The sequence below is a fragment of the Euprymna scolopes genome, chromosome 22, assembly GCF_053919585.1.
Source record: "Euprymna scolopes isolate OS-2025 chromosome 22, ASM5391958v1, whole genome shotgun sequence".
NCBI lineage: Eukaryota > Metazoa > Mollusca > Cephalopoda > Sepiida > Sepiolidae > Euprymna > Euprymna scolopes.
Window position 1 is genome coordinate 51,466,543 of NC_136503.1, and position 13,125 is coordinate 51,479,667.

A 13,125-nucleotide genomic window follows, 5' to 3' on the forward strand; every position below is an offset into this window, starting at 1 on the left:
CTCGCTAGAAGCCATACAAACTAGACACGGCCCAAAATTGTAGAATAATCTAAGACGAATATAACTTTGTTGTCTGTCTATCAGTATCCCCCATTTCTTAAATTAGTAAGTTACCTTTAAGAAGTAAATGATTATAAAGATACATTAATCTCTCTCTTCCTATTAGTAAATTCTTTTTAATAAAACCTTGAAGAAACTCAATGAATGTCTATCTCTTGTGTATTTCTTTCATAGGAAGTTTTATTCGTCTTAGACAATCACCGACCTATAGACGAAATAGACACTCTTAAAACACAGTGAAAAGACGCGATTTTTAATGGAAATCGCTCCAGACAAGGCATGAAACCACTTGATATAAGGAGCTTAAAAATGGTAAAAAACTAACCAACGATAAGTATTAGATAGACAGATTTTAACTCAGAAAAATAGCAATTCTTCCCCCTTTGTCAGAAAGATCGCTGATGGAATGTGAGAACCAAATGATAAAATGAGGGAAGCAAAAGCTATTATAACGAAACCCAGTATAAACACTCCATACATGACGTGTATGTATAAATGCGTTTCATTTTGTTAATGAAAACATCACAACAAAATCATGGACATCGGTAGTAATGATCTACTAGTAGAAGCCTCTCTTGTTAATTCTCAAGAATTTCATTTCATCATCCTGATCATCTACATTTTCTATATTCTTGTTGAGAGCAACGTTTTTCTATTGTCTTGGAAATGCTGTTTGGATGAGGAAGTGATTTGATTTCTTTTATCATCAATTCTCTATGGGAACAGAGAGAATATAGATGGCCAGGAATCCTGGAATTCTGCACTGAAATTGAATGCTTGAAAATAAATTGACAAGAGAAGCTGTTGCTCGTAGAACAAGTATGATTCCCTATGGTCATATGGAAAGAGAGTCTATTGCTGCTATTTAGTGTGGTGAAGGATGTCGTGTAAAAAAATCTATGTTTCCCTAGATGAGTTCGTAATTAAAGGATACTCTAATTCAACTTCCCAATCTGACCCCCAGGATCGGCATGGGCATGTAATATGTGTCTATATTAAAGATGGCTTTGCATGTGGTAGGGACATCTCCAGAGAGGATCCTAGCTTACCCTATATGTGCTTCCAGGTTGCACTAGCTCAAACTACTGCGTTTATATTTGCTCTCTATCGCCCCACAATAGTGGAGTTACTATCTTTAAAAGCATATATGAGAAAATTGACCACGTCCTATCTGCTTATCCTTCAGCTAATATTCATGTTTGTGGAGACTTCAATGTTCACAATGTGTAATGGTTAACTCACTCAAACAAGACCGATGATGAGGGGAGGTTCTGTCATGATTTCTCCATTGCTTATGACCTCACTCTGATTGCTCATGAACCCACCCGTATGCTTGATACTGATGGCCAGTATGCAAGTCTCCTAGACCTTTTTCTCACAACTTGCCCCGAACTGTGTTCAGCTTCCGTTCTGTCTCCACTGTGATCTTCCGACCACTCTGTTGCATCAGTTAAAAATGAAATGTAATAAGTCCTCAGATGTACCTCTACATCGTACAGTATATCGATACTCTATGGCCGACTGGGATAGCTTCCGTACATTTATATCAGATCTACCTCTGCATTCCATATTTAAAAAGGATGTGTCCTCTATAGTATCAGACCTTACAGAATGGTTAATTGTAGATATAGACCGTTTCATACCCTCGAAAAATTCCAGCAAAAACCTAATAGCCAGCTGTGGATCTCCAGAATGTGCTGCTGCCATTGCGCACAGAAATCAAATCACTTTTTCCATTGCTTCCAACATAATATTGAGACTAAAGCCGCTTTCAGGATTGCCAGCACGTACTGTAAAAAAGTAATAAAGAACGCAAGAGAGCTATATGCTCAGTCCGTGAAGTCCAAAGTAGCTGAGCAGCGGCTTGGTTCCCACCAGTTTGGCAAATAGCAAGCAGAATCCTGAACAGAAACGTGTGCTCTATTCCAACTATCATCAATGGACCTGCGGTAATCTCGTCAGCATCAGACAAAGCCAAACCCTTTGCCAAGAACTTTGCAGCTAATTTTACCCTTTGCGACCAAGGCTGCCCATCCCCAATATTTCCTCCTGTATCAGAAAACACGCGATGTGATATACAAATATCTGTACGTGATGTTGCCAAGCTAATCGAAAACCTTAATTCCAGTAAAGCAACTGGCCCTGACGGTATTTCAATTACAGTACTCAAAAAACTTCAACCAGAACTAGTGTCCATTCTTACAAAACTGTTTAAACGTTGTCTTAAGGAGAATTGCTTCTCATCATCCTAGACAATCTCATCAGTATGCTTTGTATTTAAGAATTCAGGTGATCGTTCATCCCCCTCTCAGTACAGGCCAATAAGTCTCCTGTGTGTCATGAGTAAGTTGCTGGAATCTGTGTTAAATAGAGAAGTAATCAACCATCTCAGCAAAAATAACCTTCTTAATGACATGCAATATGGTTTTTGTTCTGCTAGATCTACAACAGATGTGCTTACAGTTATATCCCATATGATTAGCGAATATCTCGATGGAGGCAACCTTTCTAGGGCAATCGCTCTTGATATAACAAAGGCCTTTGATAGAATATGGCATAAAGGTTTACTTCACAAACTCCTCAGCTATGATATAGCTGGAAATGTCTTCTCAGTATTTAAATTATTTCTCTCTTATAGATTCATAAGAGTAGTAGTTGATTGCCAGAAATTAGAAGCTCACAGTATTAATGCTGGAGTCCCTCAGGGGTCCATCCTGGGTCCAACTCTCTTCCTGATCTACATCAATGATCTTCCAAATCACATCCTTAAATCATTCATAGACATTTATGCTGATGACACTACTATCTATGGTAGCACATCTAAGACCGTAAACGACCAAGTTCTCTCCGATTCTCTATCCTCTGATCTTGAGCAAGTGGTAAAATGGGGAAAGAGGTGGCTGGTTACTTTTAATGCATTTAAAACCAAGCTTTTTTCTTTACATCATCAACGTCCTGATCCCCATCTAGCATCAATTAAAATGAATGCCTCTTGTTTTGGGGAGGCCTCATGTTTTGACAAGCTTCTGGGCTTGACCTTTACTCCTGATCTGAAATGGAACACATACATCAAATCCGTTGCCAAGGCCATTGGAAAAATGGTGGGTTCCTTCTATCGATCCAGTAGATATCTCACTGCTGATACAATTCTCTATCTATATAAGAGCCAGGTACGTCCAAGGATGGAGTACTGTTGCCACATCTGGGCAGGAGCTGCTAGAAAGGACTTATTCTGCCTTGATATGGTTCAAAATAGACTTCGTAGCCTCGTAGGGGATGTCCTTTTCTCTTCCCTGCAACCTCTTTCTCACAGAAGAGATGTTGTGAGTTTGTCTCTGCTTTATCATTATTTTCATGGCCAGTGCTTGACAGAACACCAATCTATGGTCCCCCCTCGCAAAACTTTCACAAGAACCGGGCGTCTAGCTGAAAACACTATCAATAATTCCCCCCACTCTTTATCTGTGCCTAAACCTAAATGTGGATTCCATGAACAAAGCTTCTTTCTTAGAACTGCACACCTATGGAATTGTCTTCAGTTTACCTGCTTTCCAGCTGACTACAATATGGTTGTCTTCAAGTAAACAAGTTTTTGATGAGCCATTCCGTATAAGTTAAGAAATTAACCGAATTTCCATTACTAACGTTACTTTATTGTCCAATTGTCCACTGTACACTCTTTAACCCCTATCCTCGAGTGGTTTCTTGGCCTTGATAAGTGATGACACCTTTGTAAAAAAAAAATCCTTAATTGAAGGCAAGTCGCTTGATCGTGAGCAGCAAACACATTGGATTTTTAAAAACAAAATAATTGTTCATTTAAACCACTTGTAAAGGTTAGTGACAGAAATAAATACTTATCTGGTTGAAAAAAAATATTGAAAGAGAGTCTATAGCTTTTATTTAATATTGTGAAAGATTTCATACATAATAAACAGTAAGAATAAGCTTACACGAAAATTCTGTTTTGTAGAGGAAACAATTTTGTTAGACCATAATCGTTGCAATAAAATAACTTCGCTCATGTGATTCTGTAACGTGGTGGTTATTTCTTAACTGTATCCTTACACTTCAAACCTCTTCGACACACACATTGTCTAATACTTTATTACTAAGGAACAAACAATAGAAAAGAAATACAAAGCCGACTCGGCATTTTTTTTAAAGTACAAATGAAATGCATTAATTCGTGGTTCCTCTAAAACGACGAATTTCATTATATTTCCAAAGTCTCCCCCTACACGCATGTGCTTTTTAAAAGAGGGAAGCCACCACCTCACGCTAGTGTTTTTTTTTTCGCCCTTGTATTTACACGTCCATTGCTTCTCTTCATGACTACATGCCATATTTTTTATCCTTTTCTTGTGACGCACGCTCGTGCACACTTACTAATTTGCATACATGCTTTAACAGCTTCTGCTGCTAATATTTTCGTTAACCAGCTATCCTTCGGCTGCAGCTGATTTTCTCAAATGCGCTCATATGCGCTCTGTTACAATTCACTAACTTACTACATGAAAAAGTATGGGAGTTAGACACTAATTACATAGAAAATGATAAGATATTGTTTAACACATCGGACCATTTAAATGGAAAACAATGAAGCATTCATGGAAAAGAATACTTATTTATATATGTAAAAACCTTTCCAACTAGAGAAATTTTGAATTATATTGTTTTGAACTCATGAATCACAACTTATTAAGATCGAAGAGACCCTTAATGCTAATGGTTAATGAGATGAATAGATTGACAGTTAAATGACGAGGAATACTATGAGAAGATTAGAAAACATTTGTAAAATGTACAGAATAGTTAACATTCAAGCACATGTAAATCAAAATATAACAATGCATAATATCTACTAAACACATTAGAATGAAATTCGTTGCAATACCTGCATATTTTTCATACGTGTAAGAGGTTTTATATTGCTTAATAAATATTTACGTTTTCACATGTTGAAATTATGTGAGTTCTGAAGCTTCGATGACAGTTCAGGACCTATCAGATTGGCGACTCTCTTTTGAACCCTGCCCAGGAGTGAGAGACTAGTAGCAGATGCATCAGCCCAAATGTGACAACAATGCTCCATAAATGGGCAAATGGTAGCCGTATAGAGGTACAGGATACTTTCAGGCGTAAGTAGCTTTTTAGCATGGTAGAGAGAGCTTTCCTTCCTCGCAGCGACCATAGAAATGATCTTAATGTATCTGTTCCAACTCATGTTCCCTGTGAACGTTAGGCCGAGCAGTTTAATAAATATTATGCATTTTCTAAATCAGAGATTTATTTATTTTTACCGATTTGCAATTTTTTTTTTCTGATTATGCCCATAAATGTTATATATTTTTTGTGTGCTCAAAGAATGACGATTACTCTGATGGATAAAGATATATGCTACATCTTTATTGCTGCTGGTGGTAAACGAATGGAAGTTGTGGGGAAGAAGAACGCATGCACAAAAATCTGCCAGAATGGTTTCCTTGGGGACCAATTTGCCAATCGACTATTCATCAATTTCAGATTGATATTATATTACAATTTACGACACTCACCTGTCATCTGCAGACGCCTACGTTGTTTATCTACTGTCAATGTAGCCATGCTTCCAGAACGTTTGTTCAGCAATAGGTATTTCTTTCTGTCGCTAACCTTTGCAAGAATTTTCAATCAAAGTTTATATTATTTCTCACGATCCACAAAGTTTGTTTCTTACAATCAAATGGGTTGACTTCAATCAGTGAATATTTTGTTTTTAAACAATCAACAATGTTATATATTTTTTTTTCCGGCCAGCTGTGTGACCGTGTTAAGTACGCCTACTTTTGCTAGATGACCTTTTCGGCACACGCGGCCTGTATTTTTTAACACAACTCCTCTAGCATAGATATTGATATATCTTTATGAGCAAAATGGTATTCAGCAGCGACGGTTAATTCCCTATCATATGCAAGATAATTCTGAGATTTAATCTGACTCTAAGGACGAAAATGCAAGTAAAAACTGCAAAACACAAATCTTACAATTATTGCTTCTATATTGCTTTAACCCACGTAGGCATACTTAGCTGTCAGCAGCTAAATTGCTTTTTGTCAATCTTTGCAAGCTATCATATTTATGCTTACTTTAAATATAGACAATCAGTGTACACAGGCAAAAATATACCCATGTTACACATAAGCACATATCAGGATAGTACCTCAATGAGAATCGTAAAGCGTAACATTCTGATATTTGAAACCACATAATATAATACTATTTTAATTAGTGATGGATCGATTCCAATATTTTCCCCGAGTTTGATACACTTACCTTACACTATTCTAAATTTCCCATTCGGATATAATTATCAATTCGTATTCCTATTCTAAACTCGCCTAATGAATTAGAATTCCATTTTAGTGATTAGAAAAGTAGTGGAGAGTCTTTATCTACTTTTAAATGCAGACAATTTTCCCTTTTAAATTGACAAATGTTTTAATGTTTTGCCTTTATGCAACATTTTTGTAAACTCATTGAGACATTTTCATCTATAATTTTTTTACTTTTAGCATTTATAGTTGCGTGAAAGCGACTCTATAAGTCACTCCGTCGGTCGATCGGTCAGTCGGTCGGTCTGTCGGTAACACTTTTACGCTTGGCCTTTTTGGTTAAGATCAAAGGTCTGTTGTTAATAGATGCTGTTCTTAGCTTTTTAAGCTTTTCTTGGCCTTTTGGCCAAGCTGTTCCGGCAGATACTGCATGCAAAGACTATATGTGGGGGCAACTCCACATAAAGGACCTTGGTCAAAGTAGGGGCAACCCTTCATACCAATTGTCACTATCCAGCTCCCCTACTCCCCGGGAAGTTGGTCCCCATTTCCCCTTCACTCCTCACATTAAAAATCGGCCTTATTTGCTTGGTAGGGGAGGAAATAAATACAGCTTTTCTTGGCCTTTTGGCTAAGATCATAGTGAAGTATCTGTTAGGGCAGATACTGCAGCCAAAGACCATATGTGGGTGCAACCCCACATATAAGACGTTGATCAATATAGAGGCAACCTTTCATACCAATTGTCACTATCCATCTCCCCTACGTCCCGAGGAGTTGGTCCCCATTTCCCCTTCACTCCTCACATTAAAAATCGAACTTGTGCTCAATTTGCTCGGTGGGGGAGCAAATAAATACCAACCCCACATATAAGACCTTGGTCAATGTAGGGGCAATCCTTCATACCAATTGTTACTATCCAGCTCCCATACTCCCCAGGGAGCTACTCCCCATTTCCCCTTCACTCCTCACATTAAACATCGGCGTTGTGCCTAATTTTCTCGGTGGGAGAACAAATAAATACCAACCCACATATAAGACCTTGGTCAATGCAGGGGCAACCCTTCATACCAATTGTTATTATCCAGCTCCCCTACTTCCCAGAGAGCTGCTCCCCATTTCCTCTTCACTCCTCACATAAAAAATCGGCCTTGTGCCTAATTTGCTCGGTGGGGGAGCAAACAAATAGCAACCCCACATATAAGACCTTGGTCAATGTAGGGGCAACCCTTCATACCAATTGTCACTATCCAGCTCCCCTACTCCCCGGGGGTTTGGTCCCCATTTCCCCTTCACTCCTCACATTAAAAATCGGCCTTGTGCCTTATTTGCTTGGTGGGGGAGCAAATAAATACCGCTTTTCTTGCCCTTTTGGCCAAGATCAAAGTGTAGTATCTGTTCTTACTACATGCTGTACTAATGTTTGTAACTTTGTGATATAAAGTGGGGGATCACTTTTTTGTGTTAATTTAATGTAAAATGATCACCCACTTTACAACCAGTCAGTCTCAAAGCCATTCAAGTCATTCTCCAGATCATTCAAGTTGTTTTTGAAGGATTCCAGTTATTTTTAAGCATTCAAGTCATTCTTAAGGTCATTCAATTCATCCTTAAGTTCATTAAAGTCATTCTAAGTCATTTACGTTTTATTTATTTAAGTCATTTCAGCCCATTTTTCGGTCATTTTAGTTTATCTTTAAGAATTTCATGTCAATCCTACATTCAGGCATTCATTCATTACACGAGAACACGCGACTAATGGCTATCGGCCTTGTTTTTTGTTATCAATCCACTCGTGCTATTTTTACTTGTGCCATTATTGCCGGTCGACTTTATGTGAATTTGTTATTTGTTAGTATTTTAGTTTTAATAGATACGGCATTAATCCGTTCTGGGGCTGGGATCATAAGGTGAAATCGCCGTATGGTGGTGTCTAAGCAAAATTTTATACAGTACATATTAAAAATTAGCAAAAAAATATAGTGCACTATATAATACACATGTATATAATAAAATAACATTATAAATAACCTTATAAGGTGGGGCAAATATCGTAACCAGGTGTAGAAAAAACATTGTATTCCACATTGTAACCTGAAAAACAAAAACGTATCCTAGGGCTACCATACACTGGGGTTCTACTGTAGTTTACATATAAGGTGAAAGGATGAAATTGTCCCCCTAGAAAAGACGAAATGATTCCATTTCCGTTTGATGAAAACTAGGGTTCTTTTTTTGGTGCAGACCATCTACTAATTGGCCGGTTGCAATAAGAGCTTTCAAAAATATCTGTAAGTGACTTAATGTTCAACGAGTGAGATCGGAGATCTACTCAGGATGATGAAAAGAAAGTTTTCGGCCATGGTTATTGTCTTTGGCAGTGGCGGCTCGTGCCTGGAGCTGTGGAACTGCAGAGTGCAGCACCCCCAAGTCATTTCTACTCAATATTATCGATACACGTTAAAAAGAATACGTTTATTTTTTTCTTTCTATGTGATAATATATCATATTAATAATTATATATATATCTATAATATAAAGCTGAATGTCTGTGTGTGTGTGTGTCTGGTCACGAATTGACTATTTTAAAAAAACTGATTACATATAATGATAGAAGATGTATCGAGACACAGGAATGGGTATGTTTGTTCTGGCAGAACGGTGGTTCATTAAAATTGTAGGGTCTGCATTCGCGCCTGGTCAACAAAGTATGGAAATAAAAAATTTAAAAAAAAAAAAAAAACGTTTACAAGTGTTTTTGATATATATGTACATAATAATAATTTGATAAGTATGTTTTAACTTAAACAGGGATGGTATAATAAAATTGTGGGGTCTGCATTCGCGCCTGGCATCCATAGAACGGAAATAGGCACAAACTTTAATAAAGACTTTTCATATCTATCTGCGTAAGTATACTTTGATAATTATGTTTCAGTTTGAAGAAATATGGAATAATAAAATTATGGGTGTTTGTTCGCGCCTGACCTCCATAGAATTGAAATATGTCACAAAGTTTAACAAGGTTTTTTAATATAGATCCACAGAATATTGTAATAAGTGTTTCAGTGTGAACAGGTATGGTATAATAAATTATGGGGTTTATCTATTTTAATTTTACTTTCATCATATTTTGCTTTGGTTTTGATACCCCCAAATTCGAAGCTATCTCTTTACAACCCTTCCATTTCATAACCTATCATACTTTCATAAATCAGAGTCCATTTTCTGTAGACTGTTTTGGAACCCAGTAAACGACGGGTACTTTTGCTAGTATATATATATATATATATATATATATATATATATATATATATATATATATATATATATATATATGTGTGTGTGTGTGTGTGTGTGTGTGTGTGTGTGTGTGTGTGTGTGTGTGTGTGTAATCCTGAAGCTGAATGTCGATAACTGTCCCCATATTCATATATGCATAAAAAGAAAACTTTGCTTGGAGCTGCAAAATTCACAGTTACATATTCTTCGAGAAGTTCGCTTGTTCGCATGCCCGGTTTAGACGGCCGATAAAAGCCAATTTGGAGCTGTCGTTTCGTAGTTCTAAACCCGCGTGAAATTCGGTGTTCACGTGTTTTCGCTTATATTATTATTTTTTTAAGAGGTTTGTTTACAAATCTTTTTGTTTTATTATTATTAAAAAGTGTAATGTGTTCTTGTAAATAAAATGTCCAGCTTAAAAAAAATTCTCACACTTTTAAATGTGATTTAAGCAGACAAAAATATACAATATGTCAAACTTCTTTTTTCATTAAAAGTGTTCGGGCACTTAGCGGTAACGCTACCAACGCGACTAATGTTATTTTTTTCACCTATATGGCTTATTTTGTTTGTGCTTTTAAGTAGTTTGAAATCTATTTATTTTGTAGTGATTAAACTTTACAGAATAAAAAATATCTACATGTTTTTCTATAGAAAAGCGAAGAAAATTTAAAATACATTTTAGGTAGAAATGTTTTTAACTTTATATATATATATATATATATATATATATATATATATATATATATATATATATATATATATACAGTGATGATCATATTTATTGGCACGGTAAAATAAAAGTTAAATTTTGTCTAATAAATTCTAAAAAAGGGATTAAATTAAAGAAAATAACAAAGTATATTATGTATTTTTAACTGGCCTTTCCGATGCAGCAATCGGATTTTAGAAAAAATAAATAACAAAGAAACAACAAACATAATTGCAAAAAAACCCTTGTTCAAAATTATTGGCACGGCTTTGCTTTTCTTTTAGTATCAGTATAATATCAATCAATTTCCGGTTTACGTGCTTTCTGAACTTTTTTATAGCCATATTATGCTTGTTTAACGCTAATTCAGTGAATAATTTTTTTCAGATAATTTTTAGATAGCGATTTATTTAAACTATTATAAGTGACTAAATTATAATTTTCAATCGCCATGGTTAAAACTAAGGAACACAGCGAAGACGTCAGGAAGCTTGTTGTAGCATGCCATACCAATGGGGAGGGCTATGATAAGATTTCAAAGAAGCTAAACCTTCCCAAATCCACTGTTAGAGCCATAATAAACAAGTTCAAATCGCAAGGCCACGTTATGAGTTTAGAGGGTAGAGGGAGAAAAAGGATTCTTTCCCCAAGAGATGAACGGAAAATTGTTCGACAAGTAAAACAAAACCCAAGGATCTCTGTTGGGGAGATTGTTGATGAACAGAGCACCTCTGGAGTGAATGTATCTCGACATACAGTTGGTAGAGTTTTGAAGAGAGCTGGTTTAAAAGCATGTCGTCCGAGAAAGACTCCCTTATTGAAGCCTATGCACCTGAAAGCAAGGCTAGCCTTTGCAAAACGTCATATTGATAAAGATGTTGCATTCTGGAAACGTGTTCTATGGACTGACGAAACGAAAATAGAGTTATTTGGCCATAATAAAGTGTCTTATATTTACAGAAAATCTGGCGAAGCTTTCTTGCCTAAGAACACCATACCCACAGTGAAGCACAGTGGAGGCAGTTTGATGTTTTGGGGATCCTTTGCTGCCTCTGGACCAGGGCGACTTGTTAAGGTCACAGGTAGTATAAAAAAGGAAGATTATGTTAAAATATTAGATGAAAACCTGAAAGACTCTGCTAAAGAGCTCTCACTTGGTCGTCGTTGGTGGTTCATGCAAGATAATGACCCAAAGCATTCGGCTAAACTGACTAAGAAATGGCTTGAGGACAATCATATTAATGTTTTGGAGTGGCCATCACAAAGCCCAGACCTTAATCCAATTGAAAATTTATGGAGAACATTAAAATTGAGGGTAATGCAAAGGAAGCCTAAGAATCTTATTCAATTGGAGGATTATTGTCAGGAAGAGTGGGCTAAAATTACTACTGAAGAGTGCAACAACTTGGTTGTAAACTATGAAAAGCGTCTGAGGAAGGTAATCAAGGCCAAAGGCTATACAATTGATTATTAAATAAATCGTGCCAATAATTTTGAACAAGGGTTTTTTGCAATTATGTTTGTTGTTCCTTTGTTATTTATTTTTTCTAAAATCCGATTGCTGCATCGGAAAGGCCAGTTAAAAATACATAATATACTTTGTTATTTTCTTTAATTTAATCCCTTTTTTAGAATTTATTAGACAAAATTTAACTTTTATTTTACCGTGCCAATAAATATGATCATCACTGTATATATATATATATATATATATATATATATATATATATATATATATATATATATATATATATATATAAATTAAAAACAATCCCTACATTTATTTCTACAATATGCCTTAGGATGATGCAAGTACTTCTGTCGAAAGCGCTCGCGATTACGGATCCAACATATACAATTTCGAGAAAAACACAAAAAGGACAATTCGGAGATTGGAGAAGATAAAAAGGAAAATTGTAAAGCAGAATATATATATATATATATATATATATATATATATATATATATATATATATAATTTTTGGGAAATGTTAAACGGTTCTTCTGTTCGGTTAATGTCGGCATGATACTTACGGAAAAACGGTTAATTAAACAGAAGCACCTGTTAAAAACTATACAAGTTCTATAATTGAATACCCCTCTCTAAAAAAATGAACGAAAAACAAAGTATGTTTTTGTAAACCGCTCGTGCAAGCCTACTTACAGTATTATTAGCGTCCTAAATTATGAGATGAAAAAAATGATCGAATCTCTTAGTAAAAAACAGCGCCGGTTTTCGGGGGTGCTGAAAACGAATATCAATTAAATATTTTTATATGAAGAAATTACTCGGTGGGCAGGAAGAGTGTGCGCATTTTACGTTAAAGTTATACAGGAAGGTGATCCCCCACATTTTGAAAAAGTAATTTCTTCATATCATGAAAACTACTTATCTGCCCCAAATGTAAATGTTATATTAGTTTTCAGCACCACCGAAAACCTATAGAAGTCATCATTTTAAAGTTTTTTTGGGGAGTTGGAAAGAAACTTGACATTGACCGTATTTTTTAATTAAAATGTTTTTGCGTATTATCCCTTTTTCGACGTTTTATAATGGCAAAGTTAAAAATATTTGTATAAAAAAAAAACAATTTTAATGGCAAGCTTATTTTGTTATCCGCCTATTTTTATAGATAAAACTATTTTTAAATAGTAAAACTTTTTTCGTTAATAAAAATCTGTGATCTAAAAATTATAAAAGTACAATTCAACTCAGTTAGAACTTCCGGTTCAGTTGAATCGCAAAAAGAGAATCAC